Source organism: Solanum stenotomum, chromosome 9 (assembly GCF_019186545.1).
Source record: "Solanum stenotomum isolate F172 chromosome 9, ASM1918654v1, whole genome shotgun sequence".
Classification (NCBI taxonomy): Eukaryota; Viridiplantae; Streptophyta; class Magnoliopsida; order Solanales; family Solanaceae; genus Solanum; species Solanum stenotomum.
The window spans coordinates 18,430,844-18,446,967 of record NC_064290.1 but is presented as its reverse complement, the minus strand read 5'-3'; the positions used below and the strand labels follow the sequence as shown (position 1 = coordinate 18,446,967).

General features: G+C 32.4%; 1 long non-coding RNA gene across 1 annotated transcript in view; it reads left to right on the top strand.

Moving 5' to 3' along the window:
- Positions 1-8,757, top strand: part of LOC125876668 (uncharacterized) — a 34,775-nt gene extending 26,018 nt beyond the window's left edge. The window contains exons 2-3 of the long non-coding RNA XR_007447521.1: positions 8,338-8,396; positions 8,653-8,757. This is a non-coding gene — a long non-coding RNA (uncharacterized LOC125876668). The remainder of the gene's footprint in view (positions 1-8,337; positions 8,397-8,652) is intronic.
- The last annotated feature ends 7,367 nt before the right edge of the window (positions 8,758-16,124 follow it).

Genomic DNA, 16,124 nt, shown 5'->3' with positions numbered 1-16,124 from the left:
CCCCCCCAAAAAAATTAAGTTTATTTTTAAAAATTATTTTCTACTCTAGTAAAAATAAAAGATATTTCTCAAAAATATTTTTCATTCATAAATCAAACACTAAAAATCTTTTCCGGAAAATATTTTCTACTCACCAACCAAACATGAGAAAATAAGTCAAAAATCAACTTGTTTTCCAGGAAAACGTTTTCCTTCATACCAAACACACCCTTAAGCTTTCTTAATTCTAACACCACAGGAATAGACTCAATAGAGGGGGATTTGACCTCAACATCCCGAATATGAGCCAATCACACCAAACAATATTGCCCCACCAGTTTCCTACCCCGCATGATAGATATGACCTTAGGTGACTTAGGCGTGTACCCCCTTCCCACTCTAACCTTTTCCTACCCCGGATCTCTAGAGTTACCGACTTAGTATTACAATTAAGCCCGGTATAATAAGGCGACAACCAAGTCATTCCTAAGATTATATCAAGTTAGTCATATCCAGCATAACCAAATCAATCCAAATCTGAAAAAATCCATAACCACAGCAGGACAACACGATATACATGGGTGACTATGACTGACTCTTCAACTAGGGTAGAAACATGGATGGGGGCATCAGGTATATCAAACACCACATCAAATCTCGAGGCAATTGAACTGGCACAAACAAATGAGTAGAACCCGGATCAAATAAAACAATAGCCATCCGGGCACAGACAAGAGTAGCACTTGTGACCACTGCATCACATCCTTAAACTCGGTCTTACCCAAAAAAACATAAAACTAACCCCTGTCATCTTGATGGGCAACCTCTTTGCCTGGCTGCACTACTTCTCTACATGCATTACCATTTCCCCAGCCTCCACAGCCTCATTGATTTCCTCCTCATATGCCCAGGTTCTCCACAATTTTAACACACATTTAACTTATATTCGATTGCTGAACACTGAATTAGATCGCGGGGGTTAGTTTTGGTATGATTCGAGGTCCATAATTATGACTAGGGGAAAACAGGGCTGAGTTTATGTCTCACCCTGTCCCGCTCTGGCGGGAGAAATCCTGCACTGGGAGTCTCGTCGTAGCGGGGAAAATCCTGCCCCAGTGGCCCTGACGGAAACAGTACCCCTGCCAACAATTTATGGGGTTCCTCTATTTTCTATATTTCCACTAGATTTACCGATTATAACTAGGCATTTAAGAAAACCCCTTTAGCTAGGACAATTGTTGTCTACCCTCCCCCCGGTCAACCCAACGAAGTACGCACTTTAGAATCCTTTTACATCGTTTCAATACTACCACACACATATCCCCAGGATATATCCAAACTCTCATACGGTTATCAGTTGATCGCAACGCACGTCCAGATTTCTTGCTTAAGAACCACATCGTAATTTATCTAGACCCTTGCACCTAATCTCGTGATGACTTTCTTTTCACAATAAGTTTCACGACACTCAAGCAGTTACAACTTCCAGACAAGTCCAAATTCTTTAATCAGTTCATTCCATAGACTACCGTTATTAGTCATCTATGCCTTATACGGCCCTAAGGCCAGATATCAATTGGAACCTTCTCATTTCCAATTAACTTGTTTGTGTCCCTTCAGCCGGGACTACGACGTCTAGTTCACTTCGTTAAGATACCAATTGGAATCGGGAGATACCAATTGGACTCAACGTATACCACAAGCAATAATAGTAGCTAGCGAGCCCCACAAAACTGCTAATTTCGATCATAGAACTTAGTCGAACCCAATTCTTAACCGCCTCAATCTTTAATTGATGGTAACCAGACCTTAAATCAATCTTAGAGAAAACCGATGCACCTTGCAATTGGTCAAAAAGGTCATCTATCTGAGACAATGTATACTTGTTTTGAATGGCGACCCTATTCAACTATCGATAGTCTATACACATCCTCTCTTGCTAATGATGGTGTTACCACTTTTGTTGCTCTAGTTCGGACCATAGAGTGAAGGAGGAAAGATACCAATTTGTATCACCAGATACCAATTGGATTCAAGTCATAGCACGAAGGAGTAGAAAGAAGTGAGTTTTTCCTAAAGTCCTATAGCCTCTTGAAGAAAAGTATAAACGTCTTCATACAGTTCCGCAAGACTCTACTAGACTTATTTTCGTACAATGAGATCAACGAACCAAGTGCTCTGATACCAACTTTGTCATGACCTAAACTGTCGTGAGTGGCACCCATACTAACCCTCCAGTAGGAGAACCAAAACTACAGCCCAACTAATCAAATTAGCCAAAGTAATACACATTTAAAGCTGTAGAAGCAAATTTAAATAACTATATAATTAATACGGAGTCCCCATAAACTCTAAAGGTTTAAATAAACTAGCCAAACTAATACGGAAGAACAACCCCTAGAACCTGAAAGTCATTGTACCAAAACTCTACTAACAACAAGTCTAAGAACAAGGGGTACAACCCCGAAACTAAACAACACCTTAAACAAAAGTTGGAGTCCGAAAAGAGTGGACTTAAACAAGAAAGATCCATGGCAGCCTAAAAGAACTGGCTCACCCTTGAATCTGGTCACGCTCAATAGTCACCTAGCCGAGATCTATCAATAGCCACCTGAAAATGCCCTATACTCAACAAAGAAAGAGCAAGTGCAGTATCAGTACACAACCACAATGTATTGGTAGGATCACACGGCTATCCCAATAAGTGAAACACATGCAAGTAACCATAATATTATAAAACAAGCATATACCAAACATATACAATATTAGTCATCTTTTCGGGATCAATGTAGCATTTCACATTCTCAATAATACATATTGGTTATCATCTTAGAGCAACATACAGTCTTCCAATATCAATCATCATTAGATATAAACATAATCATCACAAGTAGATACACAACACAATTCAATGGTCCTCTCACGGAACTCAATTCAATGATCCTCTCATAGAACCCAAACCCAAACTGTTAGTATACCGGTTTGTGGTACTCGATCTAATATTTATGCCGAAATGTGGCAATCGATCCCATATTTATGTCGGAATGTAGCAATTGATCCAAGTTAGTGTGTCGGAACGTAACACACGATCCATTCAACAAACCACAATCACAATGTATATTCTCACAATCATACAACAAGAAGTGATTCATGGCATAAATTATTCAATTATCCTCATTTACGATTAGGGTAATCAATAATGCAACATTCGCATACATACATGTATTATAATGAGCAATTACAAACATATATCACACCAACATGAAATCACAACCATTACCTACCTCGAAACAAGCTTGAAACCCTAAAAAACTTGATCCTTCCCTTTCCGAATTCGCTTCGCTTGTTCTTGGTCTACAAACAATCAATATAAAATGAGAATCAATAAACAATCACTAATTACCCAGTTTACTAACAATTCTAACAACCCTAGATCATACCCATGATCCCACTACCCATGTTAGGGATTTTTTACCATAAGTTCCAGATCAAAACCTTCCCCTATTCATAATTACCCATTAGATTATGTTCTACGGATCAAAAAATGGATTCAGGAATATAAAATCTTACCTTTAGACTCAAGAATGGTGGAAAACTGTCAAGAAAAGACCTGGATTCATTCCGTAGCTCTCAAATTTGAAAATTGCAGAATAAAACATTTTTGGACTTTTATTTCCGACTTAAGTCGCGTTTGTCCCGCTATGGCGGCATGCACGGAGACAGAATGTTGGAATTTGAATTCCAAGCCCCCATGTCACAACACACCTTCAGCCCTTAACATTCAAAAATCACCCGTTCACGCTAAGATCATTTTTGGGAGTTCTACTCGCCCAAATTCAATTCCGATAAAGTTGTACGGGTTTATTAACGTCTTAGCTAGCTACTCATATAATTACTACCATGTCCCTAGACCTTACTGACTCTAATTTCATCCAAATCTGAACTAGGCTAGGAAATTCTAAGTTACTACCAAAAAGTTTTCTGACCCCAATTCTTTTTTTATTGGATTTTCTCTAACAACGGAATCAGGTCGTTTCAATTTCGGTTGGCTCGGGAAAAACACCTAGTATAGATTATCGATTTACTTAGGTATAACGCTTGGTACTGGCAATCTAATGGTTGGCTTGGGTACCATGCCTGGTACAAGTTTCATTATTGTTGGCTCATGTACCATTCCTAGTATATGGTTGATTGATTTGTTGTGTGTTGGTTCCATGATTGAACCGGGCTTATTCAATTGTGGTGATGCTGGACATGTTTCAGGTAGTGGTTAAGTCATGTTGATGACTGAAAGTCCTGTGTATGTTCACTGACATGAGTTACCTATGTATTGTCCTAGTTTACTGATTTACCATTGCTTGTTCATATTTTATAAATCGGGAGTTATATTATGATCCTACCGTTATACTATCATTTTTATATACTAATACTACACTTGTTTTTTTTTTTGTTGATTACAAGTCATATTCTGGTGATAACTATGTAATCTCACATGTGAATCCCATGTTCTCTACATCCAAGGGTGAGATGCTTCTTTCAGGTTGTTATGGATTTATACTCTTTCTAGTTCACCATTTGAACTTAGACTCCTTTAATTTTGGGGTTGCATCCCTGTAATCTAGATTATGTAGATGTTCTAGTAACATGGCTTTAGATTCTAGGGGAAACATTTTTGAAAATATTTTTTTTATAACGATTTTTAGTTAAGAAACTTTTTTTAATTGATGAAACTGTTATTTAGATATTTAATTGTTTCTAGGTTGGCTTGAGTAATTGGTTCTCCCACTGGGATTTAGTGTGGGTGCCTTTCACGATGGTTTAGGTTGTGAAATGTACCATAACATAAAATTATACGTTTTTTATTTTTTAGAAATAGTATTTTTCTAATTTCCCTCCATGAAGAAGACTAACAAATTAAAATGGAGGGAGTAAGGGTTAAGACGAATTCAATATACTCTCTCAAAATGCGATTATACATTTGTATACAAAATATTTAAAGTAAAATAAATTTAAAATATATATGTGGGTGTGAAATTTAATACAGTGGAATTCTAGATATGCCCCTCACCAATGAAATTTTCCGTACCTAAATATAATACTTTTTGACGTAAACACTGCAAATATATAATTAATTAATTGATATTTTAAAATTTAAAAAATGGAGAATAATTGAGCTAAGCACTATCAGCTCTCCTATTATATATTATTTATTATTACTTCTTATTTAGAAGTGCCTGGACTAACACAGCCAGCATATACAAGTTGTACCAAAAGTAGTACAAATTGTACATTGTATTTAGGTTGTTATCTATTTTGATGTGTTGTCTGGGCTTATCTTATTGGCCATTAAACACGTGTATTACGCGTCAAGAACATGTTGCTTCTCTGCTATTCTCACTTCAAACTTTGTGATTCACACTGAAAGAGGGAGAAAGAGTGTCGCTTCAGGCTTGAAATATCTCCCACGCTTTTTCAACACTGCATCTGTCTGTTTTAATTTGTATATTGTAACACCTTGTTGCTAATGTGATGACTTTTTACAGATACCTGATACCATCAGCGTGTTTGTCGAAATTCCTATACTTGTGTGCCCAAGAGTTGGTCACTTTAAAAGATGTTGCAAGTCTAATGAAACTGAAGTATGGGTTTTCCTCCGCTTACTGTGATCCTTTGCTTTTTATCTAAAATATTTTGTCCCCCGTCTGGAGAAGGATTACCAGTTAATTGTTTTTAGAATTATCTTCATTTTTTTGCTCTTTTCTAATGGCATTTCATTTACTTGCATGTGTAATTCTACAATAGCATTACTACGATTTATCTAACTTCTGTTGTTAAACTGAAACAATGTTCTGCTTCAGAGGAAAAAGTGGCAAATAATAGTCTCAGCATTAAGATACATTTGGAGGAAACTATTTTGGTACGTCCAGATAAAATTTTGACATTCAACAAGGTACCATTGTTTTATGAAAATCTCTTTTGTTTTCGCACAAGATTGAGATTAAAGAGAAAGGGATCGTGAAATTACTTCATCTCTTGACTATTTAGTGTTTGTAAATAGTAAAAAGAATGGAGTAAATGTTGCTAGAAGTGCTCTTGTGGGAGTTCTCAGTTGCACACAGGAACCTGTGATTGCACCACTATAACTTGCACAATCTTAGGACACAAAAGTGATTGAATTGACAATCTCTAAGTAACTTTAATTGAAATACGTACTCTATGATTTTGCAGGATATGAAGTTGACAAGTCCTACATATTTTGGTACATGTAAAGTGAGATTTAGAGGCCAAATACATTTGAGTCATAGGAGATTTCCCCATTAGTTATAAAAGTATTGAAGAAGTATATTCTTCTCTTATATTTATTTCTTGGGACGATTTGGAGTAGGTAGTTACATCATACATTTTTTGTGTTGGATTTTGCCTCATGAATCAAACTTAAATAAGACAAGTTCGCAAAGACTCTGTCTTTTCATGTTCTAATATATGTAGCAGAGAAAGAACTTGTGTCGTACAAGAGTCATTAAGAGGAATTTACACTTTTCTAGAGAGTGAAGTAGCTTCATCGAAACTCAATGTTGAAATGAGAAGTGTCATGGTTGCACTTGACACTTCTCTAAAAAGATGTTGCCATCTTTCTTTGTTTTCTTTTAAGAAAGTTACATCGTAGTTCACGTAGGAAGTAGTTGACAATCAACTGATGTTACTGAAAAATAAATTTGGGGAGCTGAGAAAACTATATATTGCTACTTGATGCTAAGATGCATCTACGAGTAGATTTTTCGGGTCTTTTATGTATATAATTTAGCGGCTTATTATGCTCCATTTTGATAATATTATCTATCATATCCCGAAGATTCACATAAGATATTATGACCAACAATGAATTGTTCGGACATTCAAATTAATAGAACTCCAAGTTCCTTTGTCATCAACTATAAAAAGAAAGGGGCAAAAGTTTAAAAATGTATTATGTGTGATATCTTTTTCAATTAGTAATTTTCAACAGAAAAAAGGGAAGATAAATCTTTATATGTTTGAGACTTCTGCTTTGAGTTGATATATTTTTCCTCTGAGATTTTTCAACTTTCAGGTGATTTATTGAGGAAGAATGGGTGGAAGTTGTGAATTGTTTAATGTTGCCATGACATTAAAGTTGAAATTTCAAGTAAGTTTTCACTGTCATTTTTCTGTTGTTTGTATCACATTTCAAGAAAATGCAACCATTAATTTAGCAATTTGAAGGAAAGTGACAAGAAAACACGTTGAAGTTGCAAAATCAGAATAACAATCAGGCCAAATTATACCGAAGGATTGATTTCACATTCTCCAATTTCCAAGCCTTCAAGTATAATTCCACATTCTTTCAGAACCTTCAAATTTAGGTTGATTTTTGTTGAAAAAAATTCAATTCTCAAGTTTATGTATTGATAAGGAACAGTGACTAATTTTGGCGATGTGTTTGTATTGAGCAGTTGTACTTGGATTGGATAAAAGTTGTGATTGTAATATCGAAACACAAAACTTAGAGAACACATCACCTCTAAATTAAGTTCTTGTAGTGAATCGGATATTTATCTGAATTGAATTTTAATTAGGATTTTTCATGGGATAGTTGGAAGCAATAACTTAACATCATTATTGTTATCATGCTCCTAATAATGAAAATCATGTAATTAAAAGGATGATCATATAAGTATAAGATGACCGATGACCCTTAAGATGTGATCTTAGGTTACAACACATTATATAATGGATAAAGTAGACTATATGCTTATATAATATCATGAAATAAGACTAAACTCTACTTTAAAGTCCCTATAATGTCAAGCTTTTCCATCTGAATGTAATTTTTTTGTATAATGAGTGATTGTTTTAGGACCATCAAGTTGGATGCAAGCAGAATTATTTTTGTAGTCTATTTCAGTAAATTTAGAATACATTTTAATTGCATTACTTGAAATCTTTAAAGTCAACTGTGACATTCTTGCAAGGCTTTGGGCATAGCTATATATTTTCGAATCTTTAAAGATGAAAATAGAGGGATTGACTCTAACTTCCTCTATGCGGTTGCATACAACTTTGTAGTCTATTCTTATTATTATTATTATTATTATTATTATTATTATTATTATTATTATTAATATTATTATTGTTATTAATATTATTCTTATTATTCTTATTATTCTTATTTTTATTGTTATTATTCTTATTGTTAAGGGTATATTTTATCCCTAATTTATTTTTTGTATTTTAAATGGGCTTATATTTAAATAAAATTAATTTTCAATAGATTTGTATATTATGTTTTTAAACTGATACAATTGTATATTATTTTCAATTTAAATGATATTATTATAGAGAGGAGTTGTTGAGCAAGAAAATGGACATGGAAAGAGGGAGCATCCATAGCTGACCAGGTAATATTCTTATTTATGGTAAATTTTTTTGAAAATATTTCTTAAGATTTAAAATCGATTTATTTATTTTTTAAAACAAATTTTCCAAAAATATATTTGAACCTTACATAAATATGTATTTTTAGTAATTATTTGACAACTTGTGAAATAAAATGAATTACAAAAGAAATTAAATCATGAAATCAATTTGTAAGAAATAAAAATACAATAATGCATTTGTGCAAATACTAATAATAATTATTGATTTCAAATGTAGTCCTAATCCTATTAACAACTGATTGTACCATTCAAGCTTTGCTGCCAAAGGTCTATCAGTGGACCCTTACTTGCGTATGCTTAAGGAGAATCCAGACTTTCATAAGTTAACAATTTTAAATATAATTATAAACCAAATTAAAGAATATTGTTGTATGGTTATTTATTATATTTAATTTTTATTCTTACTAGTTAAAATTGCAAGCAAGTCTGAGGTTGATAATAAGAATAAAGTGGTAATGGATTTGAACAATTGAGGAATATTGTGTTGGTGCTAGACACTATGTCTTAGTGGTGCAAATTATGTTATTGAATAAATTCTCCAAGAATATTGTGGAACATTCTGAATGTTCTTGGTGTTATTTTTTCATTTAGTCATTTCAATTTCATAGGTAGAGAAGTGTTGAACTTCTTTATTCAAGTTTGGATTTTGCACTTTCAATTTGTTGTCAATTTAAAATAATCTAAGTTGTATTTCTAAGTAAAACTCTTTGTGTTTAAATACAAACATCATATTTCTTATTTCAAACATCCTTTGTTATGATTTACTCTATTATTTAGAAGTGTTTCCTCCGTTTTAATCTACTTATCTTAGTTATTACTCTTTTAGTTTCAGTTTGTTTATTTTTAACTTGACACAATTTAAATAAGTAAAGAAATTTATGAATCTTGTAATCTTAAATGATATGTAGGATGTATCAAAATGCATTTTAATTTCGTGATCTTAAAAATGTCATGTGAAAAGTTAAAATTTGAAAATTGTCAAAAGATAAAAGAAAAACTCATTTTCGAACAGGCTAGTGAGAAAAATAAACAAACAAATAGAAACGAAGAGCGATTTTGGATAGTAAGAGAATATATATATAGAGAGAGAGAGAGAAATTCTGTAAAATTTGCCTCATGTTTTTAAACTAAGGAAAATACTTTCATAATCGCATCAGTTTGATTTTTAGAGAAAATGAGATTTCTTATTTGAGACTTAGCCTATTTTGGGTTTTTTTGGGTATGAAACTTTTAATTTATTTTATTTTATATCCAACTAGCTAGAAAAATTTATTTATAAATCATTTCTTATCTAGAACAAATATATAATTAAATTACATATTGTATTTTCTTTAAAGAAGTCATCTTTGCAGTAGATGTTTTTCAAAATATTCATTTCAAATGGTGTTGGCTCTAAATGTTATCTAGCCAAGGAAGTCTTTAGGCATTTAACAATTAAAAAAAGTATTTGAATATTTCTTTTAATCTCAAATAGTATATTGTAATGCACGAATTTATTAAAGAGTTACCTCTTCTTACAATCAAGTTTAATTACTTTTATACATGTTTAGAGAGGCTTAAACAAAATATTTCCCCTTTACTCAAAAGTTTGGAGATTTGATTATATATATATATATATATATATATTAACTTGTTACTTTTCAATATTTAGCTAATGAATATTTTCAAACAAAATTCTTTTAATTAACCTAAATCTGACCGGTAATTATTTTTGGTGGATCTTAAAGGATGATTAGCTCCTTCCCTTTAGGAAAACTAGAACTCTTACCTAGAATCACATAAGCTAAGTAGATCATTCATTGGAGTTAATTTAAGAATAACTTAGTAAAATATTTAGGTGTCCTAATTCATCTTTAAATGGCGACTCCTTGAGTTAATTATGGCGACTGATTGGAGAGTTGGGCTTTTGAAACTAGTATTTTAACTCAAACGAGATGATATACATACATACATACATACCGATCTATAGGCATTGAAGTACTACCGTTTCATTCGATGACTAGTTCATTTAGAAACTGAAACTTAAGGATTCTGGTACTACAGTCAACTGAGGCATAATCAGTGTGTAGTCAATCCATGTCGAGAAGATATCAAAATCAATCATGTCTAACTCTACTAGATCAGTGGAGGTGATTTTCTAAAAGATGCAAACTAGGCAATTTATGTATACTTGTTTAGCTACAACTGACTCACCGACAAAAGTAGAGACTAAGAAGGGTTTTGATAGGACTTTGGGAGTGACATCAAATTTCATTGCAACATAACGAGTCACGAAGAAAAGTGTGTCTCCTAGATCTAACAAGGTATAAACATCAAACAAAAAGACTCGCAATATACCAATGACTACATGAGGGGAACCTTCCTGATCCTGTTGAGTCTAAAGAGCATAAAACTTATTCTGGTGTTGTCCGCCATCAATGCTAGATGAGGTACCGTGCTGGGTCGGGTGACCTGCTGGAGTGTTAGGCTGAGCTTACTGACGAACATTTCTACCCTTGCCAACTGCAGATGGATAATTCCTTAATTTATGACGAGTCTTACCACATATGAAACATCCAGTAGTACCGACCATACAATCTTCAAATAGTTCTTACCACACTTATGACAAGTAGGGAAAGAATGTCCACTAGAAACACTACCTTAGAGCTTGGCATTCTATCCTTGTTAAACTTAGGAACTGGAGCACTAGTAGAAGATAGGACCGAGCCTGAATATTTCTGAAGTAACTAAGAAAAAATAGCACATCCTGGTCTCTTATAAGAGTAGTCAACACTATTTGTTCGAGCCCATTAGTTATCCCTATCACTCTCCTTGAGATTTTCCTTCTTTAATTTTTTGGACACGGGTCATCAAACGGGAGATTTCTATCTCTTTGATCAATATTGCAGTCATACACTCTTTCCCCATCATCTTAGAAACACTAGAGACAAATGTATTCATGAGGGCCCTAGAGTCGGCCACCATAGTCAGAGAATACCTAGAGAGTTGAGTAAACTTCAAAGAATACTCCTGAACTGTCGTGTTACCCTACCTCAAATTTATGAACTCTTAAACCTTAGTCTCTCTCATCTCAAGCAGAAACATTGTGTCTAGAAAAGTACCCTTCAACTTTTCTTAATTTAGGTAGCCTGCATCAACAGTCATTTCCTCTTTCCATTGCCTGTACCAAATCTAGGCAACTCCCTTCAACTGATAAGTTACTAAATTTGCACTCTCGATCGGAGTGACACCCATAATATCAATAAACTCTTGTGGATCCTCATCCACCTTTGAACAATGAAATTTTGGAGGGTTCATCCGAGTGAAGTCCTAGACTTTAATAGTAGTTATAGCCACATTTGAGATCACAAGAATCACAGCCTCTCGATTGACCTGAGTAGTCATAGCTTGAGATAGCACTTGAAAAGCATCTTCAAACTTAGCAGGAGTAATGTGTTCAGCCAAAGAGTCAACTAGAGCCAGAGGTGCTTGTTGCTCCTCATTTTGATTCTTTCTAGTAGGAGGTATAATTTTGAAAGCATGTAAGGGATGAGTTATAAGGAAATTTTATGGACTTATGCTCTATCACACGACTAAGAGTATGAAAAAAGTAAAGTATTTCTTAAAATGTTTCATAGTTTCTCATTCATAGTTGTGGCACGCTTCACATCCATGAACAAGATTTTACTTAACGCAACTTTCAGACACTTAAACATGATACTCTAATACCAAGTTTTTTATGCCCTGAGACAATCACTAGACGTGACACGGTACTTAGAGTCATAAGTGACCTCAAGATAACCTCACGACATAACGCTAAGATTGGAAAAATCAACATAAAACTGAAATACACATGCGGAAGCTAAAACTGAAATATCTGGATGGAGCCCAAAATACTGAGATTCGACAAAAAATGGAAGACAACATAACATGGAGGAATCAGCTAACTGACTGTTTGAAAGTCTCTACTAATATGAGTTGCTAGGACAAATACCTAACTAACTTTAACATATCTGAAACTGAAAATCAAATATTAAAATAAAGATAAGGGTTGTCCTCGAGGAGATGAGGATTCACCAATGATGTTGCTAAATGATTTGAGATAGAACTAATCGCGGGCCTGATGATGATCGACAAAATCTATTTCATCAAAAGTATGCAGTCAATACTTGAAATGTACGAAGTTGGAGAAAATGCAATCAAACTTGTTTTCATTCATGATCTTGAGAAGAAAGGTGAAATAGATGTTCAACAAATTCTCCCATTTGATAATTTAGCAGATACCAACCACGTCATTTGAAAAGCTGGTATTCAAGATTGAAATTCATCGTCTCCAAGAAATTAAATGATGTTTGCATCAGGGGGAGTTATAAACTACGTGTTGTAGTCTTTTTTCTTGGCCTAGGTTTTATTTCAATGGTTTCTCTGACAAGGTTTTTGACGAAGCAACAAACAACATGTATTACAAGATATGTATACTCTTTTGTCTTTCACTAGATTTTTTTCCCATAGGATTTTCCTAGTAAGGTTTTAACGAGGCATATTATCTATCAAAGGTCATCAAAAGAAAGGTCATCAAAAGTAGAGTATTGTTGTATATAATTTGATGGTTAAATGGATGACCATAGCTCCTAGGTTAATTCCCTCCTTTATGGGTAGTAATTTTGTAGATAATGTGGTTAAATGGATGATCATAACTTCTAGGTTAATTTTCTCTTTTATGGGTAGTAATATTGTTGATAATGTGGTCATGGATGGCCAGAACCCCTACGTTTATTTCCTCATTTATGCATAGTAATTTCTGTATTCTCAAGGTTTAATGTCATGTTTATGTCACCCTTTAGACTATAAATAGTGATATTCTTTCTCTTATCTTATATTCTTCTTCTTGTCTTCATCTTTATATTTTATTTTTTTTCTTAAGTTTACAACAGAATTAAGCTTAAAAACAATCTTTTGGGGCTATTGTTCTTCCATTGCTGATCACAATTTTCACTGTACAAGCATTAAAATAAAAAATAATCTCCATACTTGAGAAGTGTATATACAACAAATATTTCGAATGAGAACAAACTTCTGATCATGGTGATGCAAGAAAACATATGTAAAATATTCTTCATCGATTTTGATTAAAAGTAGGTCTCCCCTACTTTTAATTTTTTGACTTAAAAGTCATTTAAGTTTGAATTTTTTTTTCACTTAAAAGCTACTTTTTTTTAAGTTAATCCAATGGACTCTTAAAACTAAAGAGGTTAGGGTGGAGTCATTTTAAAAATAGGATAAGGTGTGAATTATAACAAAAGACATCTCTTAAGGGTGCAAAATGCAATAGATTGTCGATTTTCTTTTTGGTCCAAAAGAAAAACTTACATAAATATATCATGTTAATCTTTCTGATGTTGTGCAATCATTTGTAGAAATAAAAGTTTTTATTTTCTTATTTTAAATTTCTTCAAATCATAGGAACGACATACACGTCAACCGTGTATTAGGTATAAAATTATAATATAAAGTCAGAATTAAATATTGGGAGACATATAATACCCTGTCAAATTAGAAATCACATCAATTAAGCATATTTTTTTAAAAGTTAATATAAAATACATGTTTATAATGTGTTCACATATATAACAGTAAGTATCGAAAATATTATATTACTCCGTATATTATATGTCGGTACCAAAGTATTAGTCATTTTGGTGAATTGAATTTATTTCAAAATATAATTGTTATAAATAAATAAAAAACTAGCTAGTTAATTATTTTTTTTAATGCCTTGCAATATCTACTGTTATTATTTTAGTTAATGGAGTGTCAATTAAGTGACACTAAATGAGAAATGAAGGATAACTAATTTAAAATTATGATTAAAATTAGTTAATATTTTATTTACGGAAAGACAAATAATATGTGTTATCAACTAGACAAATAGAACTGTACTTCTCGGTAAAAAATTGCAAAACAACGAAGTTAGACTAGTGGCAAGCCAATGATAGTATTGGTAAAAACTTAGCCAGTTAGCCGTATACAAATAATACACCTACTAATAAATAAATAACACTGGCATGTTATTTAATTAAAAAATATTAGGTGCTATCTCTATTAAAATATTGAGTTATTAGACAAAATGCCTATTAAGTTAAATTTCTTACGCAAAAAATAGTCTACTCACAAATATATCACTTATATTACAATAAAAGTGGTTATTCGGCATTTCTGTCATTCAAAATCTTTTGGCTTATGTGGCACACTCCGTGATTCTCCATAATTGAAGTGCGTGGAAGATGTTTGGATGTCACGTAAGCCAAAAAGGCGTACAAAATTACAAAAAATAAAATAAAATTGGAGGGTTATAGGACCTTAATTTAGTTACGGTGTGTCTATGCAATTTCGGTCATAATCTAGGGAGTACTTGTGCCTTATTTCTTCAAAATTTGGGTTCTTATTCTTCTTCTCTTCGTTTCGAGCGAATTATATATCAATAGACAACATGATTTCGGGAGAATTTCATATCTAAAATTTGGAATTGTTTATAGGTGATTTTGTGTTGATCGAGATTGAATAGTCAATATATATTTGATGTATAGTCAGTGTAAACTTCATAGTTCATATATAATTAAGTTATATTGAACTTTTTGAGGTATAATCATTAATCAGTGTATAACTCATGTATATATAAGTTATATTGTATACTTAATATATACTTTTTATGACTTGTGACAAGCTATATTGCATATACTTCTTATAACTTTTAGCTATTTTTTATGTAAATAAAACATGATTTTATTTATTACAACTAATTAGTTTATTGTTTATATTTGAAACTACACCTAAAATAATTATCTGCATAGATATTGGACTGGGCGTGTACTTAGAAGGCCTTACTACTAATAAGCTTTATGATGTTTGGTAACAGTACCTAAAATGTCAAAGTTCTCTCATACGATTGATATTAGTTTAATATATGTCTATTGCACGTGTATATCATATCAGTAAAAATATTTTATACGAAAAATCCATATCCAATCTCAATATTTATCGATCTATAGGTCTTTTCTTTGCGCGGTCACAAGAATATTATAATTAGTTTAAGTATCAATATATAAATTCCATCACTACTGTCTTAAATAAATAGTAAACATATGCCTGAAACAGACAAAAGAATCTCAAAAAAATAATAAAAAGAGAAGAATTCACTATCATAATTATGACAATTGAGAAGAAAGAATATAGTCAACGAATTTGCGCCATTAATATCAAGAGTAAGATTATGTAAATCAATAAAAATAAATTATGATCTTCAAATTTTTATTGGAAATATGTGAGACATTGTATATATTAATGACTTTTATATGTGATCGGAGTTGGGTTGGCTTCGCCTTTATAGAAGTAGAGAAATCTTAAATCAAAAACGATTTTGATTCTTTGAGAATCACTAATATACTACTATCATATTTAGGAGTTATAAAAGTACTATAAAAATTAACGTGATTTCTTATATTAGGAGTCTAAAATACTACAAAATCAATGTGACTAATTTTTTGAAGAAATATGTCATATTAAGAGTAGGAGTCTAAAATTAAAATTAAAATGTTAGAATTTGCCTCCTAATTATTTTTCATCCATATTAGGACTCCTAGCTATTGAATGAATATATTATTATTTAGTAACGTGAAATATTCAAAATTGGATATTATGCCAGACTCTAAT